The following is a 14520-nucleotide window of genomic DNA, read 5'->3' as shown; positions in this document are numbered from 1 at the left end:
AACTAGACTAGTGCAAGAATGGTTTGTCAGGTGCTTTTGGAGAAACTTCCAAGCACAGCATGAAGGCAACAATAACCGCCCCCACCCCATGCCGTTTGTCCCCCAGTACTGCACCTGGCCCTGGAGGTTCCATTTAGCTATCACAGCTAATACCCATGGATAGAGCCATTCTCTATACATTTGCTTAATCCCTTTTAGAAAACGAAAACGAAAACTCACTCACACACACCCCTAAACTAGGTTGTTATGAGCCCCTGGTGGGCAAACCACCATCTTGAGCGTGGCACAAATCAGGCTCGGCCTTCCGTCGCCGCTGCTCTTAAAGGGACAGGCGTGAAAATGTGGTTGGGAGGGTTGTGATAATTGACCTCTCGACTCGGCACCCGGGGAAGGGTGGGCAAACTTGGCCGTCCAGCTGTTGGAACTACAACTCCCATGGGAGCTGTAGTTCAGTTTCAGCGGAACGGCCAAGCCTGCCCACCCCTGCCCGGGTGCCGAGTCGAGAGATCTATTATCACAACCCTCCCAACCACATTTTCACGCCTGTCCCTTTAAGAGCAGCGGCGACGGAAGGCCGAGCCTGATTTGTGCCACGCTCAAGATGGCGGGAGAGTTTTCCACGCCCAAGATGGGGGTGGTCCAGCTACACCGGCCCTCCCCTCCTCCCCCCTCCCATGCCCAGTCCCTTTCCCGGCAGTGACTTCCGGAGCGCGAGGGAGCTCGTCCCATGGTAACTGGGCCAGGGCTGGGGACGCCAGAGGGGTCTGCTCGCCTCCTCCTGCCCCAGAGACGCAGAGTGAAGGGAGGGAGCCGAGCTGGTCGCGGCGGCGGCGGGGAAGCCGGGGAAGAGGGAAAGGACGGAGAGAGACCGAGCTTCACACGCGGCCCCCAGGAGCTGCAGCGGGCAGGTACCGACTCCCCACCCGCCCCCTCAGGGCCCCCAGCTAGCAATGGGGGTCTTCGCTGCACTCGGGGGTGGGGGGGGGGCGAGACTCAGAAACCGCCCCAGGTCTGTGGGCAGGTGGGGAGCCCCTCTCTGGCTGCCCTCGGGGAGGCCCAGACTTGCGCGCCAGGGCCAGGTAGGGCAGAGCAGCACAACCGCCGTGGGGTTCCCCGATCCCGCTGCGCCGAGGGTGGCTGCGGTACTGCGGAGTCCCTCTTGCGCGGAACAAGCTCTTGGCTCGGCGGCTCCCATTGTGCTCCGTCAAGGTTGCGATTGCTCTGGGGCCAGAGGGGCTCCTCCTCTTAAAACAAAACGGATTGATGGGTAGCCCAAATGGGAGCGATCAGAGTCCCGAATGTTGTTGAGGAATGCATGCTGTTGTTTAAGGGGAGGGCTGAGATTTTCATTTGCACCAACCACGGTCTCGCTTTGGTGCCCTCCTTTTAACACAAACCTCTTCTCTCTGGGTAGGTTGAGTTGCGTAGGTACAATTTCGGGACAATTAAGGGAGGAGGGCAGGTCTGGTGGTAAAGGTAAAGTGTGTCGTGGAGTCGGAGTCGACTCCTGGAGACCACAGAGCCCTGTGGTTTTCTTTGGTAGAGTACTGGAGGGGTTTACCATTGCCATCTCCCGTGCAGTGTGAAGATGCCTTTCAGCATCTTCCTATATAGCTGCTGCCTGATATAGGTGTTTTCTATAGTCTGGGAAGCATACCAGCAGGGATTTAAACTGGCAGCCTATGGCTTGCTAGTCAAGCCATTTCTCCATAGCAAGCATGAATTGTCCTCTTTGCAGAGCAGGGTCTGCCTAGGTTTGCATTTGAATGGGAGACTACATGTGTGAGCACTGAAGATATTCTCCTTAGGGGATGGGGCTGCGCTGAGAAGAGAAGGTTCCCTCCGTGGCATCTCCAAGATAGGACAAGATTTTTTTTTTAATAGGACAAGATTTCTTTTATTGAACCAACAAACTACCAAAGCATACAGTACGTTGCCAAAGCACAATTATATACAAAGTAGTTGTTTGTACATCATATATCTACAAGGATTTACACACAAGGATTTGGAGACCCACAGGGTTATAAAGTATATGCAGGCAGTACTGTAACTTGGGGATGGGGGATTACAAGGCACATCAGGTAATGGGGGGGGGCTTATGTCCAATGTCCATTTCCATAATTTGTCCCATTGCTGTTTAGAAGAGATGCACTTGTCTTTTTGCACATAACTATACAAACTTTTCCAGAAAAGATTTACTGTCTCAGCCATGTGAACCTCTTGGTCGCGTCTTCCCTCCCTGTTCCTATGCAAGAGCATTGCATAAATGACATATAGGTTTACTAACCTGATTACGAGAAGGGGACGCACGTTCCAATTCCCTGGTATGAGGGCACCTGTTCCGCTGAGAGAGATTCTTGCCTGCAACCTTGGAGAAGCCACTGCCAGTCTGTGTAGACAGTACTGAGCTAGGGGGTCAGTGGTCTGACTCCATATACTGCAGCTTCCCATGCTAACTGTGTACACAATTTCCCTATCTGTTGTCCCCGTTCCCTTTGAAAGACACACAGTTTTTTGTGTCCAGCCCACCAAAAATGAGACTGAATGTTGTGTGTTTGGTTTTATCTTTTGGAACAGAGGGCGATTGCTAGGCAGTCAGATACTTTCTGGGTGATTTAAACCCCAAACCTAGGTCCTGATTTCTGTAACTGTTCTGTCTTGTACGTCTTTTATATGCAAAAGCATTGCTTCAATTTGTTCTGGCAAAGAAAATAGCCCCAGTGGTGTGTACTTTGAGAAGGAAACTGTGATAGTGCAATTTTAAGCACATTGACTCAGAAGTAAGTCCCTCTGAGTTCAATGGGACTTCCTTTCTAATAAGTTTGTATAAGATTGCAAGTTCAGTTGCATTAAGATGTACCCAGACCAACTTTGTGTGTTCCAGTTGGGTGCTGTAACATGCCGCTGGGAATACAAGAGGTGACCAGGGAGATTTAAGTACCTTTTCCTTCTGGAATACCCCTAAGATAAATATGGGAAGTCCAGCTGTGTGTATTCAGGGGTTCTCATGGGTTGAAGGGGGTTGTTCTGGAGTCAGGTTTAGAATTACAAAAATGATGCTTCCTGATCTGCAAAATGAGAGCTGTTTGACCCTTCTGATCGGTCCTCTTTTATGCATACTCATCTGGTGGAGTCCTCTTTTATGCAGAGAAATGGAAATGTGCCATTGATTGCTCATTCTTTACCTCAAAGGAGATGTCCTTATTTGAGTCTGTGATGAAAGATTTTCATTCTTGTATATTTGAGTTGGGTACTAAACTCTTATTCAGATGGTTTATGCACACAAGGTATAATGGGCTTTTAAAAAAGGCCTTTATACATCAAAGAGGCCTGTGTATTTATTGGCTGACATGCTTGGGGCAAGTATGAAAGATTGAATTTGTATAGTTAGAACTTTGTGATCGGTGTCGCTTAACTGTCTGCTCTAAAACGGGGCATCTTATAATGCCTGTCAAACTATCTTTTGAAGCTTCAGCAGCTTTCCTAGCTGACTAACATTACATCTGAACTTAAATGGTCATGTTAACCTGGCAGGTTAGACCATTGGTCTGTCTATAGCTCTGTATTGTTTGCTCTGACTGGCAGCAGCTTTCCAGGGTTTCATGCAGAGTCGTTTTCAGTCGGCTATCTGAGATGTCTGGGAGTGAACACAGGACCTTCTGTGGGCAAAGCATGTGCTGTGCAACTAAACCATTATTCCTCCCTGTAAATTCCTGATCATTCTTTTAGTTTTCTGAAGTGCTTAACAAGGACCTCAGAATATTTCCATTCCTGTGCTAAGCATGTATTCAAAGCCAAGAGAGCTTTCTTAACTTGTGCCTCTTAGAGGCCCGATGCCTCTACCAACTGGTAGAGGAATTTACAGGGAGGAATTTGCAGGGGAGTAACAGCAGGAGAAAGGGCATGGCCATACCTCTTGCCTGTGGTCTCCCCAGAGGCATCTGGTGGTGGGCCACTGTGTGAAACAGGATGCTGGACTAGATAGGCCTTGGGCCTGATCCAACAGGGCTGTTCTTATATTCTTTAACCACAACATTTACGTAACCAGACTACTGCTTGTCCTTTAACATGAACTTTTGCTATTGTTTTTAATCTACAGAAGAAGCAGAAGCTGCAAATATTTTCTCTTTCTTTCTTTCTTTCTTTCTTTCTTTCTTTCTTTCTTTCTTGGAGTTTAAAAAACAAACCTCTTTTAGAGTCTTCAATAAAGGTTGCATTTCTGAAGTCCACAGACATGGGTAGCTGTGTAGATCCAATGGAGAACATCCAAACAGTCTAATACAAGGATCAGCCAAAATGACACACAACTGCTAACTCTTAATCAAGTTGGATGGCAAAGGGGAGAGGGTTTTGCTGGGTGTGGTATCCTAATCCAAAGTCTTACAGTTCATAAGCGTCTTAAAATGGATTGTAGGATAAATTATGCAGATAAGAACCCTCTTCTCACATCATGTTCAGCCCATGTACAGTGTGTGGACATAGAGATCTGTGCATGTATAGTTATTCACATATTATGTTCAATGCACTTTCTGTCGGAAAGTGGAGAAATGCACTTTCTCCACTTGCAGACTTTCCAGATGATTGGCCATTGCATGAAGCAGGCCAACTCCCTGACCAGCCACTACATGAAGCAGGATTTTGGGCTAGATGGGCCTTTGGCCTGATCCAGCAGGACATTTCTCAGGTTCTTAATCCTGTATTTTAAGGGCGCCTGTACCAGGTTCATTTCCCCCCAATGAATCTATGTGCAGTCATATTCTCTCTCTCTCTCTCTCTCTCTCTCTCTCTCTCTCTCACACACACACACACACACACACACACACACACACACACACACCTCTGAGTAGGCTTGTTGGTTAGCCTAACAAGTACTGGACAGTGGTTACAGGAGGCACTTAGAGCTGTAGGGGTAAAGAGTTAATATTTACTGTTTCCTCATTTTTATAAAAGATAAAATCGAGCAGTTTGGTTCTGTTTTCTAAAACTTAGAAAAAGGAAACAGCCTTGCCGGCATCCATGTATGTCAAGTATCCAGTGAGACTAATCAACTTAAGTCTGTGTAGCTCCTTCTGTGCTCCATCTCAGGACTCTCATTAATCAATCAATTAATTAATTAAAACTTTTATACCACCCTTCCAAAAGGCTCAGGACAGTTTACATTAAAATTCTTGGGATCAAACTAAATGTGCATGCCAGCACCTTGCTCCCTCCCTGAAGCACCTCTCTTCCTCTAAAATAGGGTTGCAGAACTTTGGCCATCCAGTTTTTTTAGACTAGAGCTCCCATCATCCACAGTCACAGTGGCCAAATGCAGGGATGATGGAAGTTGTAGGCCAGCAACAGCTGGAGGGGTGAAGTAGTGTAGCCCTGCTCTAAAAGCAGCCATGGGGTACAAGGGGCAATCTTGCTTTTGAATATGGTGCTTGGGGAATGTAACTCTTTTCCTCCTCACGCTGTTTTCCTGTTGAAAAAGGACCTCCTGAAGTGACTGACTTGCCCCAGAAGAGGCCATCTCAGGGAATATCTGCTTCATGGGCAAATCGGCTCTTCAGGGTGGCAATTCTTGCCAGGAAAACAGTGTTTTGGGAGAGAGCTAAAGGGTGGGGGGAGACCAGGACTGCCCCTCTATGGTTGTTTTATAGAGAGAAAGAACCAATTCCGGTGCAGAGCATCCACTATAGCGCACATTTGTGTGCATACACCTTGTTTGTCCCTTATAAACTGCAGTCTTAGTTTCTGCCATCAAGCCCAGCTTTGCCCACCCTTCATGCTTTTGCCATCCAGTTTGATGAAAGTTCTGGAGAACTTGAAAGCTTGCTGCTCACAAGTTTGTACCATTTTGATTGGTCCTAATAAAGGTATTGCCAGACTGTTATTTCTGGATAGCAAGTCTGTGTTTGCCATCATAAGTCTATTGAGGTTTGAAATTAGTCACTTTATAGCTGAGTTGGGTTAGAATGTTGTTGACCCCTTAAATGAATGCACATCAAGATCTTTCAGTGTTATAGTATCACTATCGTACAAATGTTATAAATCAAGGTGAACCTTGTTACACACCTGTGCTCCTCAAGCCTACAATACTGATTTCTCAAGCTGGAGAACTGTAGCATTAAACATGCCATAATTTATGATGTAAACAATTATTCTCTCATACTGCTAACCTTCTCGCCCCATTGCATACCCAACTGGTTGTGGGTGTTGAAGGGTTCCTTATGGGAATAAGAACTATATTTCTGTAGGCTTGCTTGCCCATTTGGAGAAGGTAGAACAAACACGTAACCCTCTCAATCATGCAGTATGATTTTGGGTTAGGAGGAAGTGGTCTGGTTTTGTTGTCCTTATATATTTGGAATTTCTGAGGTGGTATTGGGTGGAAAAAGCAGCAAGAAATCATCCCAGAGTAAATACCATGACACCCCCCCCCCCCGCTGCCACTCATTCTGTGTTGGAGATGTAGACACCAACTGCAGGGGAACATGGGGAATCCAGACTGCATTTTAAAGGGCTTCCTTGGAAAGGGACAAATTCCAATTTAAAACCGACTCCTAAATCTTCAGCTTTTACTGCAGTGTGTGTCAGCTTGGCAAGTAAAACATCTCTTTTCAAATACTGTGCACAACATTCTTCTTTGAGATTCATTTCTCCCTCAAAATTCATTACTTGAGACTTAAATCGAGGATCCTTCTGGGCAGCCAAATGTGAATCTTGATACAGGATGCAACCTCACCAGTTGGGTGGATTCAGTTAACTTTTCCTCTGCTGGCTTGAGTTCTGCAGCTGTCAAATAGTGTGCAACCAGTGGAGCTAGGAAGCCTGGAAAAAGTCATGTGTCAAATGTTAGCTGTGTGCAAAACTGTACAGTGAGTTGTGGCTTCACAGTTATAGAGTCAACTCTTGCTGGATCCCTTCAAAGAACTTGGTCCTACTGGATGACAACAAAAGCTAGTGTTTGGGAGTGGGGAGGGGAATAGTTTCTGAACCTAGCTCACATGATGGGATCTTGGAACATCCCAAAACTGTTGTCAGGGTCTTGTAACTGGGATCACTGAGTGCTTAGTAAAGGTGAAGTGTGCCATCCAGTCGGTGTTGACTCCTGGTGACTACAGAACCCTGTGGTTGTCTTTAGTAGAATACAGGAGGGGTTTAACATTGCCATCTCCCAAGCAGTATGAGATAATGCCTACTTAGTACTGTTTGCAAAAATAAAGTGCAGCAAGAAAATGCAATCCTGCAACTAAATTTCATCTCAAACAATGTCTCCACATCCTCCTTCCTATATAAGAGCCAGTGAGTTATAATACCAATGCAACACACAGCTAAACACAACTAAGTTTTGAAAACTCCTGAATTGCCTCGAGTGACAAATCTTGCATTAATACTTTTTTTCCTTGAAATCCTCTTCATATTAAAAACAATAACTTAGCTCAGTACTGAAGACTTTTGGCAGCACAAGTGTTTCAAAAGTTTAAAGAATATTATGTATATACCACTTCTCAACAAAAACATTTCACATAGCGTGATGGGGGCAGCAACACCCATTGGAGTAACACTCTGCTGGATTGAATAGGGGCAGTTGCTCTCCCTCAGTTAAATGTAAGATGTAATGTAAAGGTAATGCTTCAGAGGAACATTGGAAGCTGCCTTCTACCAAGTCAGACTATTGGCCCATCCAGCTCCGTATTATCTACACTGACTGGCAGCGTTTCTCCAGGGTTTCAGGCAGGAGTCTTTCCCAACCCTATCTGGGGCTGCCAGGGAGTGAAACTGGGACCTTTTGCATGCAAAGCAGATGCACTCACCAAAGCATGAGTGTCCACAGGATTTTTTCTGTGCATGGAGGGGAAGCCTCCACTTCTATAGCCATTTACCTGGGAGTATGCCCCATTGAAATCAGTGGGACTTGCTCAGTCCAGCGGGAGACAACTGCCCCCTGTATGCCCATGCACCAAAGCTGCATCATCACGTCAGTATTATGCTCTCACTGTGGCTCTCTCTGTTGAGTACTGTGTGCTCTGTAGCTATGATGGGATGTGGCAGAAGGAGGTGTATGGGGAGTCCCATCACTGTGGTGGTATGGGGCTCTGCCTCTCATAAATGAGAGCTCCCCCTGCTGGGAAGTATGCAGAACTGTGTGGACTCAGCCATGCTGCAAGTAACTACCTCAACACAGAACTGATGCAGATAACTCACCTTTGCCGCCTAAGCAATGACTTAGCCACCACTTTAAAAGCTGCCTCTTTGCCCAGTTTTCAGGGATTAACTGGATGAAACTCTGGTTGGTTACAGTTGAGTATTAAAGCACGATTGCTGTGCTCTGGTATGAAAAGCCAGACCAAATTAAATGCAAAACCATGTTAGTAGCTGTACTGTTTGGATGAGTCTTTGGTAGGAGAGAATTGAGGAGCAGTTGTGATGGATGATGGCAGAGAGTGCCCATGGTCTTAGGAATATAGGAAGCTGCTTTAAGCCAAATCAGATCATTGGTTCATCTAGCTCAGTATTGGCTATGCTGATGGGCAGTGGCTCTCCAAGGTTCCAGGCAGGAGTCTCTCCCATTCCTGCTTGGAGATGCCAGGGAGTGAGCATGGGACCTTCTGCATGCTCTATTACTGAGCTACAGCCCCATCCTGTAAGGGAAATATCTTACAGCATTCACATGTAATCACCCACCCAAATGCAAACCGGGGCGGACCAAGCATGACCTGTCCTATTAGCTAAGCAGGGTCTACTCTGATTGCTTTTGAATGGGAGACCACCTTCTGGCCTCCTCGGATCTTGGTCCTCCTGGACTGCAGCTCATTTTGCTGATAAGGTAACAAGTGGTAATTCATTGCATCGAACAGCAGCTTGTGGCATTCTGGATTCTGCATCATGCACAGCACAGCTTGGATGCAGTTGATTAAGTCATGTGCCGGGGTGGTGCCAAACCAAATGTTGGAGCCACTCTGGGAAGAGCAGAAGGTTCCAAGTTCCCTCTCTGGCATCTCCAAGATAGAGCTGAGAGAGATGCCTGCCTGCAGCCTTGGAGTTGCTACTGCCAATCTGTGAATACAATACTGAGCTAGATAGACCAGTGGTCTGACTCAGTATATGGCAGCTTCCTAAGACCAGCATCCCTCCTTGAAGCCGGTCTTCCTTTAAGTGCCTTCAGGTTATTTATTTATTTACATACACATATATCACACACTTCCTCCAAGGAGCCCAGAGCAGTGTACATGTCTATGTTTATCCTCACAAAAACCCTGTGAGATAGGTTACGCTGAGAGATACATGACTGGGCCCGAGTCACTGAGTGAGCTTCATGGCTGAATGGGGATTTGAACTCGGGTCTTCCCAGTCTTAGTCCAATACTCTAACCACTATGCCATGTGAAGTAATAACATTACTTTTGCAGTAAGTTTTTCCTCTCTCTCTCTCCCATTCATATTTTTCAAACTTATTGCTGAAACCTTGTGAGGTTAAACATGGTTTTGGAGAGAAAAATGCAAAAGTTCTCAGAATCTATCCAAGAGTTGAAATGGTTAGGCATAGATATTGCAAACCTTTGTTGGGGTGTGGGTTTTTTGTTTTTTTGTTTTTTTGTTGTTTGCATGTGCTTTGTAGTAAAAGGGTAGTGTGCAACCCCACAATATACAATCCCATAGAGATTTCTGCACCTAGCTTCATGTTTTTGTGCTAATACTGTAGTTCTTCAGAGAAGCTATTTAACCTAGGTTTTACTATGTTTATGGAACACTTACACCCACATAAATTTATTTTAGAATAATAGACTTTTTCGCTTTCCCCTCTGAAGATATGCTTTCAGTAGTGTTCCTGTACAGAAAACTGCTCAAGCTTTGTTAAACATTGTGTGCTTTGCATTACACATTGCAGTTGGAAATGCTTAACTTTCAAAACATTCAGAAAGCTTAAAATGATTCAATTTTCTCTCAATCTCTGTGCCTTTAGAGAAGTGGAATGTGAATTGTTCTATTTCTTTTAAGCTAATTGTATTTTGTTGTTCCAGAGTGAATTTATTTAGAAATTGAAGGCTCAGTTTGGGAGCTAAACAAATAAAAAGAATTAACTGTGGGAACAATTCAACACCCCCCATTTCAACTGGAATGTTGCTGAGAATGGTATTTCTCAAATTACAGTTGTGCTTCAGGGTAGTGGCTGATTTAAAGGTGTGAACTAAAAAAACTTCATTTGGAATCCTTTTATTTCGCAACTATAAATTACTGCTTGGGTACATGTGTCTGTCTCAACAGGGTGAAAATGCTTGCTCGACTACTCAAACAAAACTGTTAGAATAGAGTTCCAAGACATCATCATCATCATGCCACAAAATTACTTGGAATATACCCTCTCTCTCTTTTGGCAGAAAATGCCAGTTCTGACTGTAGCCCTCATTGTTCTTGCAACTCTGAATGAAAATATCTTATAATTTGTGTTTGCCCATTATGTGCCTAGTCTCCTACATCCAGTGGCCTGTTTAAACCTGCTTCTGTCTGACCCAGGGCTGCTCAGCTTCGGCCCTGCTGCAGATGTTGGCCTACAACTCCCATAATCCCTGGCTATTGGCCACTGTGGCTGGGGATTATGGGAGTTGTAGTCCAAAAACAGCTGGGGGCCTAAATTGAGCAGTGCTGATTGTCTTTTCTTAGTTTTCCTTGTTGCAATATTTTATATGCTTCAGTGTGGGAATTCTTCTATGGTTTATCTTCATTCTTCATAATGAAATTTAGAGAAGTGGGCAAAATTCATTGGATGAATTTCACTTGTATCCTGTCACATGGTGGCCTTTTCCTGTTAAATCTGGTCTTGTTCTATGAAGTTAATAGGAGCATTCTTTATTAGAAAATCTGTTTTAGTTTTTTGTTTCATTCATTCATTCGATTTCTATACCGCCCTTCCAAATATGGCTCAGGGTGGTTTACACAGAGAAATAATAAATAAATAAGATGGATCCCTGTCCCCAAAGGGCTCACAATCTAAAAAGAAACACAAAATAAAGACCAGCAACAGTCATTTCAGACATTTTATTCTTTTATTATGCTGAATTAGTAGAATCAATTATAGACAGGGGAGAGGAATTGGTTATCTTTTATAATACTATAATCATATGGGTCTGCTGAAAATAAAACTATAAACACTTAGCCTAGTTCAGGCCAACTGAGGCTATTAATTAGCCCTGGTGAGAGATCAGTTTGAATACATCTCCATTAACAATACTATCTTTATTTTTTTTAAAAAAATGTCAGATTACTAATTTTCATTTTGAGAGAAAAGCAGTATGTAAATTTTATTATTGCTAACTAATCATGGAAGAAAATGCTGCAATAAAGGATAAAATTATTTTAATCATGGGCAACTAATTGAGCATGTATCTAAATTGTCAATATGAAAGGAGTAATATTGCCACCACGTAGTAGCAACATGAAATAAATATGTGCCTGTATAAATAAGATAGTGTTTCTCAATAACAAGGACAGTTGGAAGTTTGTCCATCTTTTATTCTGACCATGCACATGGTGCCTGCACATGCATGGATACCATATGCATGCTGACACTGCATGGGGCTTCTAGGGATATGCGCCATCCCAGCAGAAAGCTGCATGGGGTGGTAGAGAGCAGGGAAGGACCTGCTCTCTTAAAAAAAAAAAAGTGTTTAGTCCCCCTGCCGAAAAAGTGCTTGGACATCCTTACCCCAGACAGTCTTTTCATATTCATCTCATTTGAGGGTACATGCACACACAACCTTTCTACTGCTTGAATCCAGCACAACTAATCCTTCTCTCCTTTCTTGTTAAATTGCCTTGCAGTATGATGGTGCAAAGTAGGGGGAGACTACCTTTGCATCATCACACTTACATTATCTCTCTGGGGAAAGTGGAGGGAGAGACAAGCTGGCCCTGTGGTGACTTTCCAGTCCTGTTACACATGGCCGTTACTGCCATTATTATTGGGGCCCCTCCAAGCATGTGAACCTAAGATGGCTACCACGTAGTGCTTAGGCAGTAATTTGAATTTACTCGATACCTGCATGCCATTTGGGATGTAAGCATGTGGAAAGATATGAGTAGAGGGAAGGACATTGATCCTCTATCACCTGATGTCACAAACTCACTCAAGTGTACATACTGTTCACTGTGTGTTTGCCCCATTGTAGTTTCTGGGGAGATGATAGACTTGATAGGTTTTCTCTCAAATGAAAGATGAAGGTTGCTCCCAAGCAATTATCTTTCCCTTCCTCTAAATTTTCTGATGATACTAGGAGTTAACAGGTTGAGTGCTTCTGTCCTTAAATGGACAGTATGTAGTGGTAGAAGTGTGAGCTGGGAGTTCATCTGAACTATATAGATTGCACAGATTGCATATAGTATGTTTTTCTGTGTTGCCTCTTGAAAGCCTAGTTTGCGGTGTGTGGGGGATCAGTTTGAACTGAACAGTAAAAGTGATAGTGGCGGCTTTCAGGTTCATCTCTTCTGTCAAGAACTACTTTTTGTGTGAAGTGAGTGTTTTCAGATTAGAGTGTCCTTTTAAGGAGGAGGTTGCAGCGTAGCGTTAGTAGCCTCATGAGAAGGAAAAAGGGGTGTGTGTGTATGTGCACACAGCACATAACATACATCTCCATTAGTATCTGAATAAGTGAGTCAACTTTATTTGGGACCTCCAGGAATTTAAAAAACTTTTTATAACGAATAACAGAGAGTAAAGATCTAGCCCAATCAGCAAACACTGTAATTATGGAACTGCTCAAGGTTTGTCATTATCCTAAGCATTGTTCGTCTGAATTTCTACCATAGTTACCTAAAAGATGTCTGTTGATCAGAGTGCATGTGCATCCTAGTATTTTACTGCAGTGGAATGTAATTTGCCATTGACAGCTTTATGTTGCTGTTTAGAGACTTGCAGCCTGATCCAAAATATTTGTACTTGGAAGTAACTTCCACTGAGTTTAGTGGGACTTGCTTCCTACTAAGTGTTTTTGAGATTGCCGCTTTCTAGTTTTTGGAACCAGCCTTCCATGAGGTAGACTGCTCTGTCTGCAAAACTTGTTCCTGCTTGCTTTCTAATATGCCATATAGGCTTCAGACATGCCTACACATCATGCATGCTTCTTCGTCCAAAACTGTTCTTAAAATATAGGTTTTCACTTTGGCATTCATTCACATCTGAATATTGTTTTGCCTGCAGTGATTTTATGGCTTTAAAGTCACCCCCCACCCCAACTCCAAGCTGACTTCAAGAACTACATTAAGAATGTCTGATTTATTTATGGCCTATGCTCTTTTACATTCTCAAAGTGACTAGAAAAATGTTGAAGTATTTTTTAGATCATTTGGCAATTCTACAGAATAGTGGTGGTGCTTTTCAAGTAGTCTGCACCCTTACCCCAGTAGCTCTTCATTTTTATAGTTTTGTTTTTGTAGTTCTGATGGTAGTTTCTTATCTCAAAGTGGAAAAATGTGCATTTTCATATGCCCTCAAAGAACAGCTCTTGCCTTGGTTATTAGGAATTTTTGCTAGTCTTGGTAGAGAGGCTGTATTAAAAGATCCTCATGTATAAATTCTTAACTGGTGATTTATTCTGATCATAATAGAACTACTGGAGCATTGTGCTGTGCAGAGGTGGTGCAGAATAAAGCCTAAGAAGACTGAGCTACGAATCAGGACGTCCCTGGTCCAAATCTCACTTCTTCTATGAACTCACTAGGTGGCTTTTGGCAAGGTACTCCCTCTCAACCATAGCCCCCTAGCCAATATGGGAATAATACTTGCCTTGCAGAGGCTATTGTAATAATTACAACAAGATAGTCAATGTGAAGCACTCTGCAGAGTCAAAGCACTGTACAAATGCTAAGTTGTTAATAAGCTCCACCTGAGCTGGTCCAGAAGGATACTGTAGTCAATGGTACCAAAAGCTGTTGAAAATTCAAGAAGAATTGCCAGGATTGTGCTTTCCCTGTCTTTCTGGGTCCAGAGAAGCTTTGATAAGGAGTGGCCACAGGACCTTTACCATCAAGGTGGCTGAAAACAGCCCCTCTCATAAAGAAGCATTTATCACCACCTGGATAATCCTCTCCTGTTTCATGTAATGAACCAGAAGGGCAAGAGCAAAATAAATGGATGGTTGGCCACATTGCTCCAAGCACTTAGTCTACAGTTTTGGACCTCAGCAATGGAAAGTCATCCTGTAATACAGAATCCATGCTGTGGATGTGCTAGTCCTGCATTTAATATTGGAGCCCAAGACACTGTGGATGTGAGTGATTTTATTCTCAAAGTGTTTAAGTCCCTTGGAGGTCTGTGACTTATTTATTGTCTCATTTTGCTGGCCAAGCTAAAGAAGACTCACTCAAATCACTGAAAGCTCCACTGAATAACACTGTGAAGATGCAATGATGGTGAGAAATACTGTTTCTTCAGTGCCATCACTGCCACAGAATAGGCTCGAAGGCAAGGTCTAACTTGATTTCCTTCAAGTGCATTTATGTTCCAGCCAGTGTGTTTGCTCATTTTTTTCATCTGTGTGCG

General features: G+C 43.8%; 1 protein-coding gene across 2 annotated transcripts in view; it reads left to right on the top strand.

The window, feature by feature from the left end:
* Window positions 1–635: 635 nt before the first annotated feature.
* DISP1 (dispatched RND transporter family member 1) overlaps window positions 636–14520 on the top strand; it is a 128024-nt gene continuing 114139 nt past the window's right edge. For both annotated transcript variants that reach the window (XM_053308420.1, XM_053308390.1), the window contains exon 1: window positions 636–908. The gene's annotated coding sequence lies outside the window, so the exon portion shown is untranslated. The remainder of the gene's footprint in view (window positions 909–14520) is intronic.

This window comes from Hemicordylus capensis, chromosome 1 (assembly GCF_027244095.1).
Source record: "Hemicordylus capensis ecotype Gifberg chromosome 1, rHemCap1.1.pri, whole genome shotgun sequence".
Taxonomy (NCBI): Eukaryota; Metazoa; Chordata; class Lepidosauria; order Squamata; family Cordylidae; genus Hemicordylus; species Hemicordylus capensis.
Note: the sequence above shows the minus strand (reverse complement) of the source record. Positions and strands in the feature narration are given on the sequence as shown.